This window comes from Oncorhynchus masou, chromosome 2, assembly GCF_036934945.1.
Source record: "Oncorhynchus masou masou isolate Uvic2021 chromosome 2, UVic_Omas_1.1, whole genome shotgun sequence".
Taxonomy (NCBI): domain Eukaryota; kingdom Metazoa; phylum Chordata; class Actinopteri; order Salmoniformes; family Salmonidae; genus Oncorhynchus; species Oncorhynchus masou.
In genome coordinates, this window is record NC_088213.1 from 16204551 (window position 1) to 16222434 (window position 17884).

Genomic DNA, 17884 nt, shown 5'->3' on the forward strand with positions numbered 1-17884 from the left:
TTTGCCAGGGATTCCGTAGAAGCATTTCATTAGAACCCCTCTCTTGTAAATACATTAGTCAATTTGCCAGGGATTCCGTAGAAGCATTTCATTAGATCCCCTCTCTTGTAAATACATTAGTCAATTTGCCAGGGATTCCGTAGAAGCATTTCATTAGAACCCCTCTCTTGTAAATACATTAGTCAATTTGCCAGGGATTCCGTAGAAGCATTTCATTAGAACCCCTCTCTTGTAAATACATTAGTCAATTTGCCAGGGATTCCGTAGAAGCATTTCATTAGAACCCCTCTCTTGTAAATACATTAGTCAATTTGCCAGGGATTCCGTAGAAGCATTTCATTAGAACCCCTCTCTTGTAAATACATTAGTCAATTTGCCAGGGATTCCGTAGAAGCATTTCATTAGAACCCCTCTCTTGTAAACACATTAGTCAATTTGCCAGGGATTCCGTAAAGCATTTCATTAGAACCCCTCTCTTGTAAATACATTAGTCAATTTGCCAGGGATTCCGTAGAAGCATTTCATTAGAACCCCTCTCTTGTAAATACATTAGTCAATTTGCCAGGGATTCCGTAGAAGCATTTCATTAGAACCCCTCTCTTGTAAATACATTAGTCAATTTGCCAGGGATTCCGTAGAAGCATTTCATTAGAACCCCTCTCTTGTAAATACATTAGTCAATTTGCCAGGGATTCCGTAGAAGCATTTCATTAGAACCCCTCTCTTGTAAATACATTAGTCAATTTGCCAGGGATTCCGTAGAAGCATTTCATTAGAACCCCTCTTGTAAATACATTAGTCAATTTGCCAGGGATTCCGTAGAAGCATTTCATTAGATCCCCTCTCTTGTAAATACATTAGTCAATTTGCCAGGGATTCCGTAGAAGCATTTCATTAGAACCCCTCTCTTGTAAATACATTAGTCAATTTGCCAGGGATTCCGTAGAAGCATTTCATTAGAACCCCTCTCTTGTAAATACATTAGTCAATTTGCCAGGGATTCCGTAGAAGCATTTCATTAGAACCCCTCTCTTGTAAATACATTAGTCAATTTGCCAGGGATTCCGTAGAAGCATTTCATTAGAACCCCTCTCTTGTAAATACATTAGTCAATTTGCCAGGGATTCCGTAGAAGCATTTCATTAGAACCCCTCTCTTGTAAACACATTAGTCAATTTGCCAGGGATTCCGTAAAGCATTTCATTAGAACCCCTCTCTTGTAAATACATTAGTCAATTTGCCAGGGATTCCGTAGAAGCCAATTTCACTAAAGATCTGTACTGCTGAGGAAAAGCTTTTAAAATGAATTCTCCTATTTTATTGAAATGTGATCAATCATACATACAGGATCTAGCATTTATAGTTTGACCATCGAGTTTGAAAGTTAAACTCAAAATGTTAAAAAAATATAGTCTGGGTATATTTGTGAGTTATCCCAAACTTCCATGCTTGTTCAAAACAGTTATTGTAATAATTTGATGTAATATTGTAATTTAGAGTCTTTTATCCAAAACAGATACTGTAAGAAGAATAACAGTATATGGTCCATATGGGACTGGCAGCACAGTCTTCCAAACAACCTTGCCATCAGAACCCAGGTGTGTGGTGACAATATCTTGTCCAATACTGGCCAGCCACTAACTCTTACCCACTAGGTCCCACTCTCCGTTGGGGATGTAACCTGTGATATCTGCCTCGATCATCTGTAGGTCCAGAGACCAGCCCCCATATGTCCAAGAGCCAAATTTCAGGTCACACCTCTGGAGATCAAAGGGAAACCAGCGCACATCAATGTAGCAGGTGCTCTTGAAGATGCCTGTGTTGGAACATGAAGAGGAGAGAGGAGAGAAACATGAGGAGAGAAAGAGAGGGAGATAAATGGGAGGGATTGAGAGAGAGAGAGAGAGAGAGAGAGAGAGAGAGAGAGAGAGAGAGAGAGAGAGAGAGAAACAAAAGTTAGAGCGAGAGAGATAATTTTCAGAGGGTATAAAGATATGAAAGACAAAGTCCTATACACCACAACAACAGTAAAGACAGTCCTATACACTACCACAACAGTCCTATACACCACCACAACAGTAAAGACAATCCTATACACCATAACAGTCCTATACACCACAACAGTCCTATACACCACAACAACAGTGAAGACAGTACTATACACCACAACAGTCCTATACACCACAACAGTGAAGACAGTCCTATACACAACAGTCCTATACACCACAACAGTGAAGACAGTACTATACACCACAACAGTGAAGACAGTACTATACACAACAGTCCTATACACCACAACAGTGAAGACAGTACTATACACCACAACAGTGAAGACAGTACTATACACAACTGTCCTATACACCACAACAGTGAAGACAGTCCTATACACCACAACAGTCCTATACACCACAACAGTGAAGACAGTACTATACACCACAACAGTCCTATACACCACAACAGTGAAGACAGTACTATACACCACAACAGTCCTATACACCACAACAGTCCTATACACCACAACAGTGAAGACAGTACTATACACCACAACAGTCCTATACACCACAACAGTGAAGACAGTACTATACACCACAACAGTCCTATACACCACAACAGTCCTATACACCACAACAGTGAAGACAGTACTATACACAACAGTCCTATACACCACAACAACAGTAAAGACAATCCTATACACCACAACAACAGTCCTATACACCATATCAACAGTAAAGACAGTCCTATACACTACAACAACAGTAACAGAGTCCTATACACCACAACAGTCCTCTACACCACAACAACAGTAAAGACAATCATATACACCACAACAACAGTAAAGACAGTCCTATACACCACAACAGTCCTATACACCACAACCACAGTAAAGACAGTCCTATACACCACAACAACAGTAAAGACAGTCCTATACACCACAACAACAGTAAAGAACAGAGTACTATACACCACAACAACAGTAAAGAACAGAGTACTGTACACCACAACAACAGTAAACAGTCCAATACACCACAACAGTCCTATACACCACAACAACAGTAAAGACAGAATCCTATATACCACAACAGTCCTATACACCACAACAACAGTAAAGACAGAATCCTATATACCACAACAGTCCTATACACCACAACAACAGTAAAGACAATCCTATATACCACAACAACAGTAAATACCGTCTTAATGTATACACCACAACAACAGTAAACAGTCCTATACACCACAACAACAGTCCTATACACCACAACAACAGTAAAGACAGTCTTACTGTATACACCACAACAACAGTAAACAGTCCTATACACCACAACAGTCCTATACACCACAACAACAGTAAAGACAATCCTATACACCACAACAACAGTAAAGACAGTCTTACTGTATACACCACAACAACAGTAAACAGTACTATACACCACTACAGTCCTATACACCACAACAACAGTAAACAGTCATATACACCACAACAACAATCTACACACCACAACAACAGTTCTATACACCACAATGACAGTAAAGACAGTCCCATACACCACAACAACAGTTCTATACACCACAATGACAGTCCTATACACCACAACAATAGTCCTATACACCACAACAACAGTCCTATACACCCCAACAATAGTCCTATACACCACAACAACAGTCCTATACACCACAACAATAGTCCTATACACCACAACAACAGTCCCATACACCACAACAACAGTAAAGACAGTTCCATACACCACAACAACAGTAAAGACAGTCATATACACCATAACAACAGTCATATACACTGTCCTATACATCTAGACACTGTCTGTCTGTCCGTCAGACAGCACCTACACTACAGTATATTAAGGGGCTTGGTTAGACAGCACCTACACTACAGTATATTAAAGGGCTTGGTCAGACAGCACCTACACTACAGTATATTAAGGGGCTTGGTTAGACAGCACCTACACTACAGTATATTAAAGGGCTTGGTCAGACAGCACCTACACTATAGTATATTAAGGGGCTTGTTCAGACAGCACCTACATACAGTATATTAAAGGCTTTGTAAGACAGCACCTACACTACAGTATATTAAGGGCTTGGTCAAACAGTACTTACACTACAGTATATTAAGGGTCTTGGACAGACAGAACCTACACTCAGAGCAGGGCGGCCCTATACTGTAACGAATGTCGTCAGGATAAGGAAAAGAGGACCAAGGTGCAGCGTGGTAAGTATTCATAATATGTTTAATAAATTCGAACACTAGAACAAAAACAACAAACGAACAGTTCTGCAAGGTGCAATACACAAAACAGAAAACAACTACCCACAAACACAGGTGGGAACAGGCTACCTAAGTATGGTTCTCAATCAGAGACAAAGATAGACAGCTGCCTCTGATTGGGAACCATACCAGGCCAGAAATACAAAACATAGAACAAAACATAGAATGAAAAACATAGAATGCCCACCACAACTCACGCGCTGACCAAACCAAAATAGAGACATAAAAAGGAACTAAGGTCAGGACGTGACAGTACCCCCCCCAAAGGTGCGGACTCCGGCCGCAAAACCTGAACCTATGGGGGAGGGTCTGGGTGGGCATTTCACCGCGGTGGCGGCTCTGGTGCGGGACGTAGACCCCACTCCACCTTAGTCTTGGCCCTTCTTAGGTGGCGCCTCTGGAGTGGCGACCCTCGCCGCCGACCCCGAACTGGGACTCTTACTGCGGGCCCCGAATAGAAGGGAGACACTGGCGGCGCCGGACAGGCGGGAGGCTCTGGCGTCGCCGGACAGGCGGGAGGCTCTGGCGTCGCCGGACATGCGGGTGGCTCCGGAGTGATGGGCGGCTCTGGCGCCACCGGACAGACGGGCGGCTCTGGCAGCTCCGGACAGACGGGCGGCTCTGGCAGCTCCGGACAGACGGGCGGCTCTGGCAGCTCCGGACAGACGGGCGGCTCTGGCAGCTCCGGACAGACGGGCGGCTCTCGCAGCTCCGGACAGACGGGCGGCTCTGGCAGCTCCGGACAGACGGGCGGCTCTGGCAGCTCCGGACTGAAGGGCGGCTCTGGCAGCTCCGGACAGACGGGCGGCTCTGGCAGCTCCGGACAGACGGGCGGCTCTGGCAGCTCCGGACAGACGGGCGGCTCTGGCAGCTCCGGACAGACGGGCGGCTCTGGCGCAACCGGACAGACGGGCGGCTCTGGCAGCTCCGGACAGACGGGCGGCTCTGGCGCAGCCGGACAGACGGGCGGCTCTGGCAGCTCCGGACAGACGGGCGGCTCTGGCAGCTCCGGACAGACGGGCGGCTCTGGCAGCTCCGGACAGACGGGCGGCTCTGGCAGCTCCGGACAGACGGGCGGCTCTGGCAGCTCCGGACAGACGGGCGGCTCTGGCAGCTCCGGACAGACGGGAGGCTCTGGCAGATCAGAACTGGAGGGAGACTTGGTTCTGGGAGCAGGCACAGGACTCACCAGGTTGGGGAGCCCTACAGGCGGCCTCTTCCTTGGCCGAGGCACCGGATGCACTGGGCCGTGGAGGTGCACTGGAGGTCTCGAGCAACGAGCCTGCACAACCTGTCCTGGCTGGATCCCCCCTCTCTCTTGTCTGTCTGTCTTGCTAACCTAGCTGGGCAGTGCATCTCTTATTCTGTCTGTGTCTTGCTTGCTTGCCAGCCACTTCCAGGGCTGTGTTCTGTGACTTTGTGCCTAACAAAAGTGAGAGTGAAATACAACTATTTATTATGTTTGATAAACGCCAACGGGCAACGGTGTTTATAAATTGCAGCTCGGAAAAGATAACCGTGTTGCGTTTGAACATAAGTTCATATGCAAGTGCACAAAATGAAACTTGCGCTTTCCAGCAGCAACCTCTGTGCTAACACAGACCCAGTACAGCCAGCTTCAGCAAATACTAACACAGGTCCAGTACAGCCAGCTTCAGCAAGTACTAACACAGACCCAGTACAGCCAGCTTCAGCAAGTACTAACACAGGCCCAATACAGCTGGCTTCAGCAAGTACTAACACAGACCCAGTACAGCCAGCTTCAGCAAGTACTAACACAGACCCAGTACAGCCAGCTTCAGCAAATACTAACACAGGCCCAGTACAGCCAGCTTCAGCAAATACTAACACAAACCCAGTACAGCCAGCTTCAGCAAATACTAACACAGGCCCAATACAGCTGGCTTCAGCAAGTACTAACACAGACCCAGTACAGCCAGCTTCAGCAAGTACTAACACAGGCCCAATACAGCTGGCTTCAGCAAGTACTAACACAGACCCAGTACAGCCAGCTTCAGCAAGTACTAACACAGACCCAGTACAGCAAGCTTCAGCAAATACTAACACAGGCCCAGTACAGCCAGCTTCAGCAAGTACTAACACAGACCCAGTACAGCCAGCTTCAGAAAATACTATGACAGACCCAGTGGAGAGAACTTGATCTGCGCCTAAGTCGGGGACAGACTCTTGACCAGATACAAATGACAGTTTTGGAGGCTGAAAGAAACAGATTACGGGATGTCCTTACATGTTTAATAAGTATCACCCAATCTTTGGCTGAAATAAACCTAGCATTCTCAGGGGTTCATCAGACAAACTCTTCCAACCAGATAATGGAGACTTCCTAAAAGAGGTTGAATTACTGGCAAAATTTGACCCCGTTATGGAAAATCATCTCAACAAAATTAAAGATGGAGAGACACATGCTCATTACCTTGGGAAGCGCACACAGAATGGGATGATACAGACTGTGAGTGACACGATTCTGGAAGCAATAGTGACTCAAGTAAGAGACTCAAAGTACATCTCCATTATCTTGGACTGTACACCTGACATGAGTCACCAGGAGCAAATGTCCATTATTCTGAGAAGCGTGACTTTAAAGCGAAAGCCAGAGATCAAGGATCCCTTCCTCGGCTTTGTGAATGTTGAGGTTACAACAGGCTTGAATCTGTCCACTGTCATCTTAGATAAGCTGAACGAGCTCAAGATTCCATTTGAAGATTGCAGAGGGCGAGTTTATGATAATGAGACCAACATGAAGGCCAAGCACCAAGGAGTAAAGCCAGACTGCAAAAAAACATCCCAGAGCCGTGTTCATCCCATGTGGAGCACATACTCTAAACCTTGTCATTGCAGATGCTGCCAAATCTTCAAAAGATGCAGTTAGGGTTTTTGCGCATTAGTGAAAGATCTTCACCTTCTTTTCAGCGGGCACACAAAGATGGAGTGTTTTGAAGAAACAGTGAACATAACTGTGAAATGGAGTGACACAAGATGGGAGAGGAGGCTCCAAAGTGTTCATGCAATCAGGTATCAGGCTTCTGAGGTTCGGGAGGCGTTACCGGAAGCCAGACAGATGATCAACAGTCCTGTGGAGGCACGAGCACTTGCAGAGGAAGTTGGGTCCTACCGCTTTTTGATTTGCTGTGTCATATGGTGTGAGATACTGACAATGACAAACAAGGTGAACAAGCTCCTCCAATCTGCCTCAATGCAGTTGGAGATCACAGCAAAGGCCTCCCTCACTACATACTGGGAAACTGGATTCTCTGAGGCCCAGACAACAGCCAAAAGCATTTGTGAAGAAATGAATGTGGAGGCTGTTCTGAAAGAGCAAGAGGCATTTCAGCTATGAGGCTCCTGATGAACCAGGGACTGATGCACTGAAAAACCTTGATGTCAACTACTTCAACATTGTGGTCGACTCTGCTGTGACATCCATGGATGAGAGATTTAAAACACTCAACCAGGTGAAAACTAAATATGGAGTGCTGCTGAACTTCAGCACTGTCTCTCAGATGTCCAGTGAATCTTTAAAGGCTCACTGCATGGAAGTTGAAAACACTCTAACCTTCAGAGATGTCTGTGACATCAGTGGAATGGATCTGGCACATGAGATTCAGAATGGACCTGATCTGCCATCAGACAAGATGGCTGCCTTTGAGCTGCTTTCCTTTCTCTGTGAGAAACACCTGGAGGAACTCTATCCTAACCTTTTCAAAATGAAAGCTCATCAAAAGCTACCTGAGGTCTTTCATGTCACAGGAACGTCTGGCCATCATGAGTATAAATCATGACGTGGCGAATCACATGTCCTATGATGACATCGTTGATGAGTTTGCCTCAAGAAAGTGCAGAAGAGGAATATTTTGATGGTAAGATTTTAATTAAAAAATTCAAATGTTTACACACTTAGTAACATTTAAGATTGTATAGCAAAAGTACATTTGTGTAAATAACTGCTTAACTATGTGACATACTTTCTCAATTTCTTCCAGACAGTCCAGACTGACTGGTGCCCAGACAGACTGGTGCCCAGACAGACTGGTGCCCAGACAGACTGGTGCCCAGACAGACTGGTGCCCAGACAGACTGGTGCCCAGACAGACTGGTGCCCAGACAGACTGGTGCCCAGACAGACTGGTGCCCAGACAGACTGGTGCCCAGACAGACTGGTGCCCAGACAGACTGGTGCCCAGACAGACTGGTGCCCAGACAGACTGGTGCCCATGCTAATGCTGAAAATGCCCAGGCTGTAGAGGGAACCAAAGTTAATCACATAGCTGTATACAGTTGAAGTCAGAAGTTTACATACACCTTAGCCAAATACATACAATTTTTCACAATTCCTGACATTTAATCATAGTAAAAATTACCTGTCTTAGGTCAGTTAGGATCACCATTTTGATTTAAGAATGTGAAATGTCAGAATCATAGTAGAGAGAATGATTTATTTTATTTCTTTCATCACATTCTCAGTGGGTCAGAAGTTTACATAAACAATGCTACCAAATACGAATTTAGTGTAACTTGGGTCAAACGTTTCAGGTAGCCTTCCACATGCTTCCCACAATAAGTTGGGTGAATTTTGGCAAATTCCTTTGGATGGGCCAACTTTGGAAGTATGCTTGGGGTCATTGTCCATTTGGAAGACCCATTTGCGACCAAGCTTTAACTTCCTGACGGATGTCTTCAGATGTTGCTTTAATATATCCACATAATTTTCCCTCATGATACCACCTAATTTGTGCAGTGCACCAGTCCCTGCAGCAAAGCACCCTCACAACATGATGCTGCCATCCCCGTGCTTCACAGTTGGGATGGTATTCTTTGGCTTGCAAGCCTCCCTCTTTTTCCTCCAAACATAACGATGGTCTTTATGGTCATTATGGCCATTTTTGTTTCATCAGACCAAAGGACATTTCTCCAAAAGGTACAATCTTTGTCCCCATGTGCAGTTGCAAACCATAGTCTGGCTTTTTTTATGGCGGTTTTGGAGCAGTAGCTTCTTCCTTGCTGAGCGGCCTTTCAAGTTATGTAGATATAGGACTTGTTTAACTGTGGATATAGATACTTTTGTACCTGTTTCCTCCAGCATCTTCACAACGTCCTTTGCTGCTCTTCTGTGATTGATTTGCACTTTTTGCACCAAAGTACGTTCATCTCTAGGAGACAGAATGCATCTCCTTCCTTAGCGGTATGACGGCTGCGTGGTCCCATGGTGTTTATACTTGCGTACTATTGTTTGTACAGATAAACATGGTACCTTCAGGCGTTTGGAAATTGCTCCCAAGGATGAACCAGACTTGTGGAGGTCTACAATTTTATTCTGTGGTCTTGGCTGATTTCTTTTGATTTCCCCATGATGTCAAGCAAAGCGGCACTGAGTTTGAAGGTAGGCCTTGAAATACATCCACAGGTACACCTTCAATTGACTCAAATTATGTCATATAGCCTATCAGAAGCTTCGAAAGCCATGACATCATTTTCTGGAAGTTTCCAAGCTGTTTAAAGGCACAGTCAACTTAGTTTATGTAAGCTTCTGACCCACTGGACTTATGATGCATTGAATTATAAGTGAAATAATCTGCCTGTAAACCATTGTTGGAAAACTGACTTGTGTCATGCACAAAGTAGATGTCCTAACCGACTTGCCAAAACTAGAGTTTGTTACCAAAAAATTTGGAGTGGTTGAAAAATGAGTTTTAATGACTCCAACCTAAGTGTATGTAAACCTCCGACTTCAACTGTAGGTTTTATTTGACTATTTTGAGACATATAGCTGCAGCCATAGCCTATAGGCTTATGTTTACATTGTATAGACAAAGCTAATTGTATAATATTGTGAGGACTGGACTAATTACCAGGCAGCAGAGCCAAAACTCAGTGTTATATTTTGTTATTTTCTATATTTTCTATAATTTCTTTATGTTAATGTTAATATACACTTATCTTAAGATTCTATAGGAAATATTATGTTAAATAAATATGGCTTGTTTATACCTCAGTCTGTTCTGTATAGGTCTACTTATTCTTAGACCGACAGATGGAGCAAACTGTTTTAAAGGAGGGAGGATTGTAGTGGGAGCACTGAGGTGTCAGGTGTGACTGTGTGGCAATGGACAATGGTTTACATGGCTCAAGGGTCAGGTAGGAGGGCCCCTTAGCAGATTGTTGCTTAGGGCCCCAGGGAGGACAGGATCGGCTCTGCCTACTCTATAGTATATTAAGGGATTGGTCAGACTTCACTTACACTATAGTATCTTCTCACTTCCCAGACCTCTGACAAAAGCAGAGTGAACCAGCAGAGTGAACTCAATCCTGCGCATGTTATTATACAGAATAAACAGAGCCAATCTCATTCCTGCGCATGTTATTATACAGAATGAACAGAGCCAATCTCATTCCTGCGCATGTAATTATACAGAATGAACAGAGCCAATCTCATTCCTGCGCATGTTACTATACAGAATGAACAGAGCCAATCTCATTCCTGCGCATGTTATACAGAATGAACAGAGCCAATCTCACAGAATGAACAGAGCCAATCTCATTCCTGCGCATGTTATTATACAGAATGAACAGAGCCAATCTCATTCCTGGGCATGTTACTATACAGAATGAACAGAGCCAATCTCATTCCTGGGCATGTTACTATACAGAATGAACAGAGCCAATCTCATTCCTGCGCATGTTATTATACAGAATGAACAGAGCCAATCTCATTCCTGGGCATGTTATTCTACAGAATGAACAGAGCCAATCTTATGAACCAAGCAGCACTGATGTGGAATTAAAATGTAGAATGCATTTTAAACACATCACAAATTAACATCAATGCAATGGAGGAAACACTCAATGGATACGAAGTAATTAAATGAATAAAACTAGTTTGTTAGGGAATCAGACTGTCGGCCAAAGTAAAACAGAAACTGAAAAATACTTGTAGTTATTGTGTTGTCTGAAGACAAAATAAGAATGACAGTGTTGAAGATTGTAGCAACTGAAAAAAAATCTACTTCTCACCCAACCACAGTTAAAAAGGTAGTTTAAAGGCACAGTGCAGTCAAAAACGTGAATTTATACATTTTAAAAATATATATTTCCACACTATGAGGTTGGAATAATACTGTGAAATTGCGAAAATTATGAGAATGCCCAGAGTTTTTTTCAGAAGAGCTGTTTAAAAGTACATTTCAGCCTGTTTTGGTGTTATGGAGTTTTGGCATCACCAGGCAGTGAATTAGTTAATAAAACTATAAGAATAACAGCTAGTTTGCCAACAGCAGATAGTTTTCAGTTGTCCCCTCCCCACTCAGACCACTACCAGACAGTCCGAACTGAATTCTTACTTGAGAAATCTTTGTCAAGAAGCCATTTTTGTTTCTTTTTGACCAGTTTAATTGAAAATTATCACAGTAAGTTACTTAATTGTTACCCAGAAATGATTTGATAGAGATAAAAACCTCTGAATCGGACCTTTAACATTGTGTTTTTACACCCACAGCTCCTTGGTAGAATGTTGCAATTCTATGAGATTTGACCACCTGCTGTTCTCTTTGAAATCTTCAGGGACTATGGTTGTGTCTCGAATGGCACCCTATTCCCTACATGTGATGTAGGCTTAGTCAAAAGTAGTGCATGTGAACTACATAGGGAATAGGGTGCTGTTTGGGACGCAATCATGATGACATACATCATGAATGACTGAAGGGAAGTTACAGGAGGATTGTCGGGTCTCTTGGGTGGGAGGAAAAAAAAACAAGGACAAGCTAGAAAAGTAACAAATAAATTGATTTAATCTGCAGTGAAGTGGGACTAAAACTGGAGTGGTCTTGTATTGGTCTTGTACTGAAAGACAGCATTCTATTGATCATCTTCATCTTCTTCTTTGTAATTCTTCTTACTATTATTATTCTGCACCAATTTCAGGCCCCCAGAAGTGTAGAAATAGACCGATAATAATAGGGCAACATTTAAGTAGTGTATTTTGTGATAGTACGAAGACATGTATTTCAAAGCAATATTTCTCAACTGACAGAATGGTGCTAAATCTGCTTAGTACGGATATCAAATATCCCAAAATATTAGATTGGGTTAACGGGGTTAATTTCATTTACAGTATAAGTACTGTATAAAAATCCCACTCAACCAAAATCAACTGCATTTCTTTCTCACGCTGGGTTAAATGTTGAGAATGGTTTATTGTCATATCTGGACAGATCTTTAAAAGCGGCAATCAGCAGTTGAAACGATAACAAAGCAAACCCCCTGCCACTGTTTCCATAAAAAGCTGAGGGATGTTTGGCTGGAGAAATGCAACCACTCAAATTCATATACAGAGCTATGGATGCAAGGAGTGACCAGCCATGATATCACAATTATAGTTGTAACCATGTTTCAAGGCTATAGAGTGTTTGTTTACAAACATTGGAGTTAAACAAACATATATTTTGGGTTACAATGGGGTACGACAGTTGAACTAAGCTCATGGGGCATTTATAAGTTATATTCTTAAATAATCAATGGGTACATATATTTATTTCATCAGTCCAAACATGGATGTAGCTATTGCAGATTGCCCCTTTAAAGAACAGATGGTCAATTGAACATAGTGGTAGAGTTTTCAGAATCATCTCATATCAAAGATGAAATTGGATTATGGTTCCGGGATGTTGGACGAAACAATAAATAAAGTGCTTTGAAAGCCAAAACATCCTTCCTACCATGATATTGATCTAATGACTGACTGTGCATTTGGCTTGTGCAGTGGAGGTCAGACAGTCCTAGCAAGACTAGCCTCACGCTGTGGCGTCATCTTCCCTGAATCCTGACATTAACTCAAGGTAACTGAAAAGAGTAGAGTGAATCCAAAAATCATTCCTTACCCCAGGATACTTCAACGGGTCAATACATTTCTTCAAGCTGGGCTAAAGCGCGCTTGGGTACACTTTCTTTCCAGGAGTAGAGTGAAGTTCATGGTTAAGGTTATGATTGGGGGAGTGGAAGCTGATCCTGGACATGTACAGTGGCTTGCAAAAGTATTCACTCCCCTTGGCATTTTTCCTATTTTGTTGCAAACACATGTTATTTAAATTGATTTTTAAAATGTGGATTCCATGTAATGGACATACACAAAATAGTCCAAATTGCTGAAGTGAAAAAAAATAACTTCAAAAATAATTAAATAAATGTAAAAAGTGGTGCGTGCGTATGTATTCACCCCCTTTGCTACAGAGCCTTGCGAAAGTATTCGGCCCCCTTGAACTTTGCGACCTTTTGCCACATTTCAGGCTTCAAACATAAAGATATAAAACTGTATTTTTTGTGAAGAATCAACAACAAGTGGGACACAATCATGAAGTGGAACGACATTTATTGGATATTTCAAACTTTTTTAACAAATCAAAAACTGAAAAATTGGGCGTGCAAAATTATTCAGCCCCTTTACTTTCAGTGCAGCAAACTCTCTCCAGAAGTTCAGTGAGGATCTCTGAATGATCCAATGTTGACTTAAATGACTGATGATGATAAATACAATCCACCTGTGTGTAATCAAGTCTCCGTATAAATGCACCTGCACTGTGATAGTCTCAGAGGTCCATTAAAAGCGCAGAGAGCATCATTAAATCCATTATTAAAAAATGGAAAGAATATGGCACCACAACAAACCTGCCAAGAGAGGGCCGCCCACCAAAACTCACAGACCAGGCAAGGAGGGCATTAATCAGAGAGGCAACAAAGAGACCAAAGATAACCCTGAAGGATCTGCAAAGTTCCACAGTGGAGATTGGACTTTCTGTCCATAGGACTAGTTTAAGTCGTACACTCCACAGAGCTGGGCTTTACGGAAGAGTGACCAGAAAAAAAGCCATTGATTAAATAAAAAAATAAGCAAACACGATTGTTGTTCACCATTAGGCATGTGGGAGACTCCCCAAACATATGGAAGAAAGTACTCTGGTCAGATGAGACTAAAATGTAGCATTTTGGCCATCAAGGAAAACCCTATGTCTGGCACAAACCCAACACCTCATCACCCCGAGAACACAATCCCTGGTGGTGGTGGCAGCATCACGCTGTGGGCATGTTTTTCATTGGCAGGGACTGGGAAACTGGTCAGAATTGAAGGAATGACAGATGGCGCAAAATACAGGGAAATTCTTGAGGGAAACCTGTTTCAGTCTTCCAGAGATTTGAGACTAGGATAGAGGTTCACATTCCAGCAGGACAATGACCCTAAGCATACTGCTAAAGCAACACTTGAGGGGAAACATTTAAATGTCTTTGAATGGCCTTGTCAAAGCACATACCTCAATCCAATTAAGAATCTGTGGTATGACTTAAAGATTGCTGTACACCAGCAGAACCCATCCAACTTGAAGGAGCTAGAGCAGTTTTGCCTTAAAGAATGGGCAAAAATCCCAGTGGCTAGATGTGCCAAGCTTATAGAGACATACCCCAAGAGACTTGCTGCTATAATTGCTGCAAAAGGTGGCTCTACAAAGTATTGACTTTGGGGGGGTGAATAGTTATGCACGCTCAAATGTTCAATTTTTTTGTATTATGTCTTGTTTGTTTCACAATAACAAATCTTCAAAGTGGTAGGCATGTTGTGTAAATCAAATGATACAACCCCCCCAAAAATCAATTTTAATTCCAGGTTGTCTGACAACAAAATAGGAAAAATGACAAGGGGGGTGAGTACTTTCGCAACCACTGTACCGAGGGGAAAGGTTTTTTATTGCATTATTGTTTCCCCTTTATTTAACCAGGTGAGCCAGTTGAGAACAAGTTCTCATTTACAACTGCGACCTGGCCAAGATAAAGCAAAGCAGTGCAACACAAACAACAACACAGAGTTACACGTGGAATAAACAAACGTTCAGTCAATAACACAATAGAAAAGTCTATATTCAGTGTGTGCAAATGAAGTAAGATTACGGAGGTAAGGCAATAAATAGGCCATAGTGGTGAAATAATTACAATTTAGCAATTAAACACTGGAGTGATAGATGTGCAGAAGATGAATGTGCAAGTAGAGGTACTGGAAGGAGAGTTTACAGTCTTACCAGACACCTAGATATTTGTAAGTGGCCACATATTCTAAGTCCGAACCGTCCAGAGTAGTGATGCTAGATGTGCGGGCAGTTGCGGGCAGCAATCAGTTGAAGAGTATGCATTTAGTTTTACTTGCATTTAAGAGCAGTTGGAGGCCACGGAAGGAAAGTTGTATGGCATTGAAGCTCGTCTGGAGGTTAGTTAACACAGTGTCCAAAGAAGGGCCAGAAGTATACAGAATGGTGTCGTTTGCGTAGAGGTGGATCAGAAGAATGTGGTGACCGACAGAGTCAAAAGCCTTGGCCAGGTCAATGAATACGGCTGCACAGTATTGTCTTTTATTGATGGCGGTTCTGATATCGTTTAGGACCTTAAGCGTGGCTGAGGTGCACCCATGACCAGCTCAGAAACCAGATTGCATAGCGGAGAAGGTACGATGGGATTCGAAATGGTCGGTAATCTGTTTGTTAACTTGGCTTTTGAAGACCTTAGAAAGGCAGGGTAGGATAGATATAGGTCTGTAACAGTTTGGGTCTAGAGTGTCTCCCCCTTTGAAGAGGGGATGACCGCAGCAGCTTTCCAATCTTTGGGGATCTCAGACGATACAAAAGAGAGGTTGAACAGGCTAGTAATAGGGGTTGCAACAATTGCAGCGGATAATCTTAGTCAGTTCTGGAGTGAACCAAGGGCTATATCTGTTTCCTAGTTCTACATTTTTTGAATGGGGCATCCTTATTTAAGATGGTGAGGAAAGCACATTTAAAGAATAACCAGGCATCTTCTACTGACGGGATGAGGTCAAAATCCTTCCAGGATACCCGGGCCAGGTCGGTTAGAAAGGCCTGCTCGCTGAAGTGTTTTAAGGAGCGTTTGACAGTGATGAGGGGTGGTCGATTGACCGTGGACCCATTACGGATGCAGGCAATGAGACAGTGATCGCTGAGACCCTGGGTGAAGATAGCTGAGGTGTATTTAGAGGGCAGGTTGGTCAGGATGATATCTATGAGGGTGCCCGTGTTTACGGATCTGGGGTTGTACCTGGTAGGTTCCATGATAATTTGGGTGAGATTGAGGGCATCTAGCTTAGACCCCGGAGCAAACAGAACAGGTCAAAACCATAGAAGGTGAGCTTTCATGGTTCAGTGGAACTGACTTGGGAACACAGAGTTAATGTGGAAGGTATTGAATATGGATATCCAGGGATGGTACTTGAGCTATACTTACCTGGAGGCAAGTAGGAGCAGGACCCAGAGGAGTTGACCAACACATTGGTATGGAAGGTAGCATCAAACCTCTCGTCGGCACTATGGGAGAACATGGATGTGTTCAGTTAGTGGGCATTAGTGCAGTCGTTCCCAAATCCGCTCCTTGGGGATGCCCAGCCATTCCAAATACGAGTTACATTCCAACACTACAGTAGCACTGCTGATTTAACAAATTATTGCCTTGCTGATTGGTTGACTAGTTGAATTAGATGTGCTGATTGGTTGACTAGGTGTTCTGATTGGTTGACTAGTGGAATTAGGTGTTCTGATTGGTTGACGAGTGGAATTAGGTGTTCTGATTGGTTGACGAGTGGAATTAGGTGTGCTTGCACTGGAGCGGTTGGCAGGCCATTACAAGAGGGTTGGGAACCACTACATTAATGTATAGGCAGACCTTTACAAGAGGGTTGGGAACCACTACATTAATGTATAGGCAGGCCTTTATAAGAGGGTTGGGAACCACTACATTAATGTATAGGCAGGCCTTTATAAGAGGGTTGGGAACGACTACATTAATGTATAGGCAGACCTTTATAAGAGGGTTGGGAACGACTACATTAATGTATAGGCAGGCCTTTACAAGAGGGTTCGGAACGACTACATTAATGTATAGGCAGGCCTTTATAAGAGGGTTGGGAACCACTACATTAATGTATAGGCAGGCCTTTACAAGAGGGTTGGGAACGACTACATTAATGTATAGGCAGGCCTTTACAAGAGGGTTGGGAACGACTACATTAATGTATAGGCAGGCCTTTATAAGAGGGTTGGGAACCACTACATTAATGTGCAGTCAGGCCCTTACAAGAGTGTTGGGAACGACCACATTAATGTGCAGGTAGGCCCTTACAAGAGTGTTGGGAACGAGTACATTAATGTGCAGTCAGGCCCTTACAAGAGTGTTGGGAACCACTATATTAATGTGCAGTCAGGCCCTTAGAAGAGGGTTGGGAACGAGTACATTAATGTGCAGTCAGGCCCTTAGAAGAGTGTTGGGAACGAGTACATTAATGTGCAGGTAGGCCCTTACAAGAGTGTTGGGAACGAGTACATTAATGTGCAGTCAGGCCCTTAGAAGAGTGTTGGGAACGAGTACATTAATGTGCAGTCAGGCCCTTATAAGAGTGTTGGGAACCACTATATTAATGTGCAGTCAGGCCCTTAGAAGAGGGTTGGGAACGAGTACATTAATGTGCAGTCAGGCCCTTATAAGAGTGTTGGGAACGACTACATTAATGTGCAGGTAGGCCCTTACAAGAGTGTTGGGAAC

General features: G+C 43.3%; 1 pseudogene; it reads right to left on the minus strand.

Annotated features, from left to right (window-relative positions):
• The window catches only part of LOC135553631 (neuronal acetylcholine receptor subunit alpha-7-like), a 38124-nt pseudogene that overhangs the window by 7145 nt on the left and 13095 nt on the right, over positions 1–17884 (minus strand).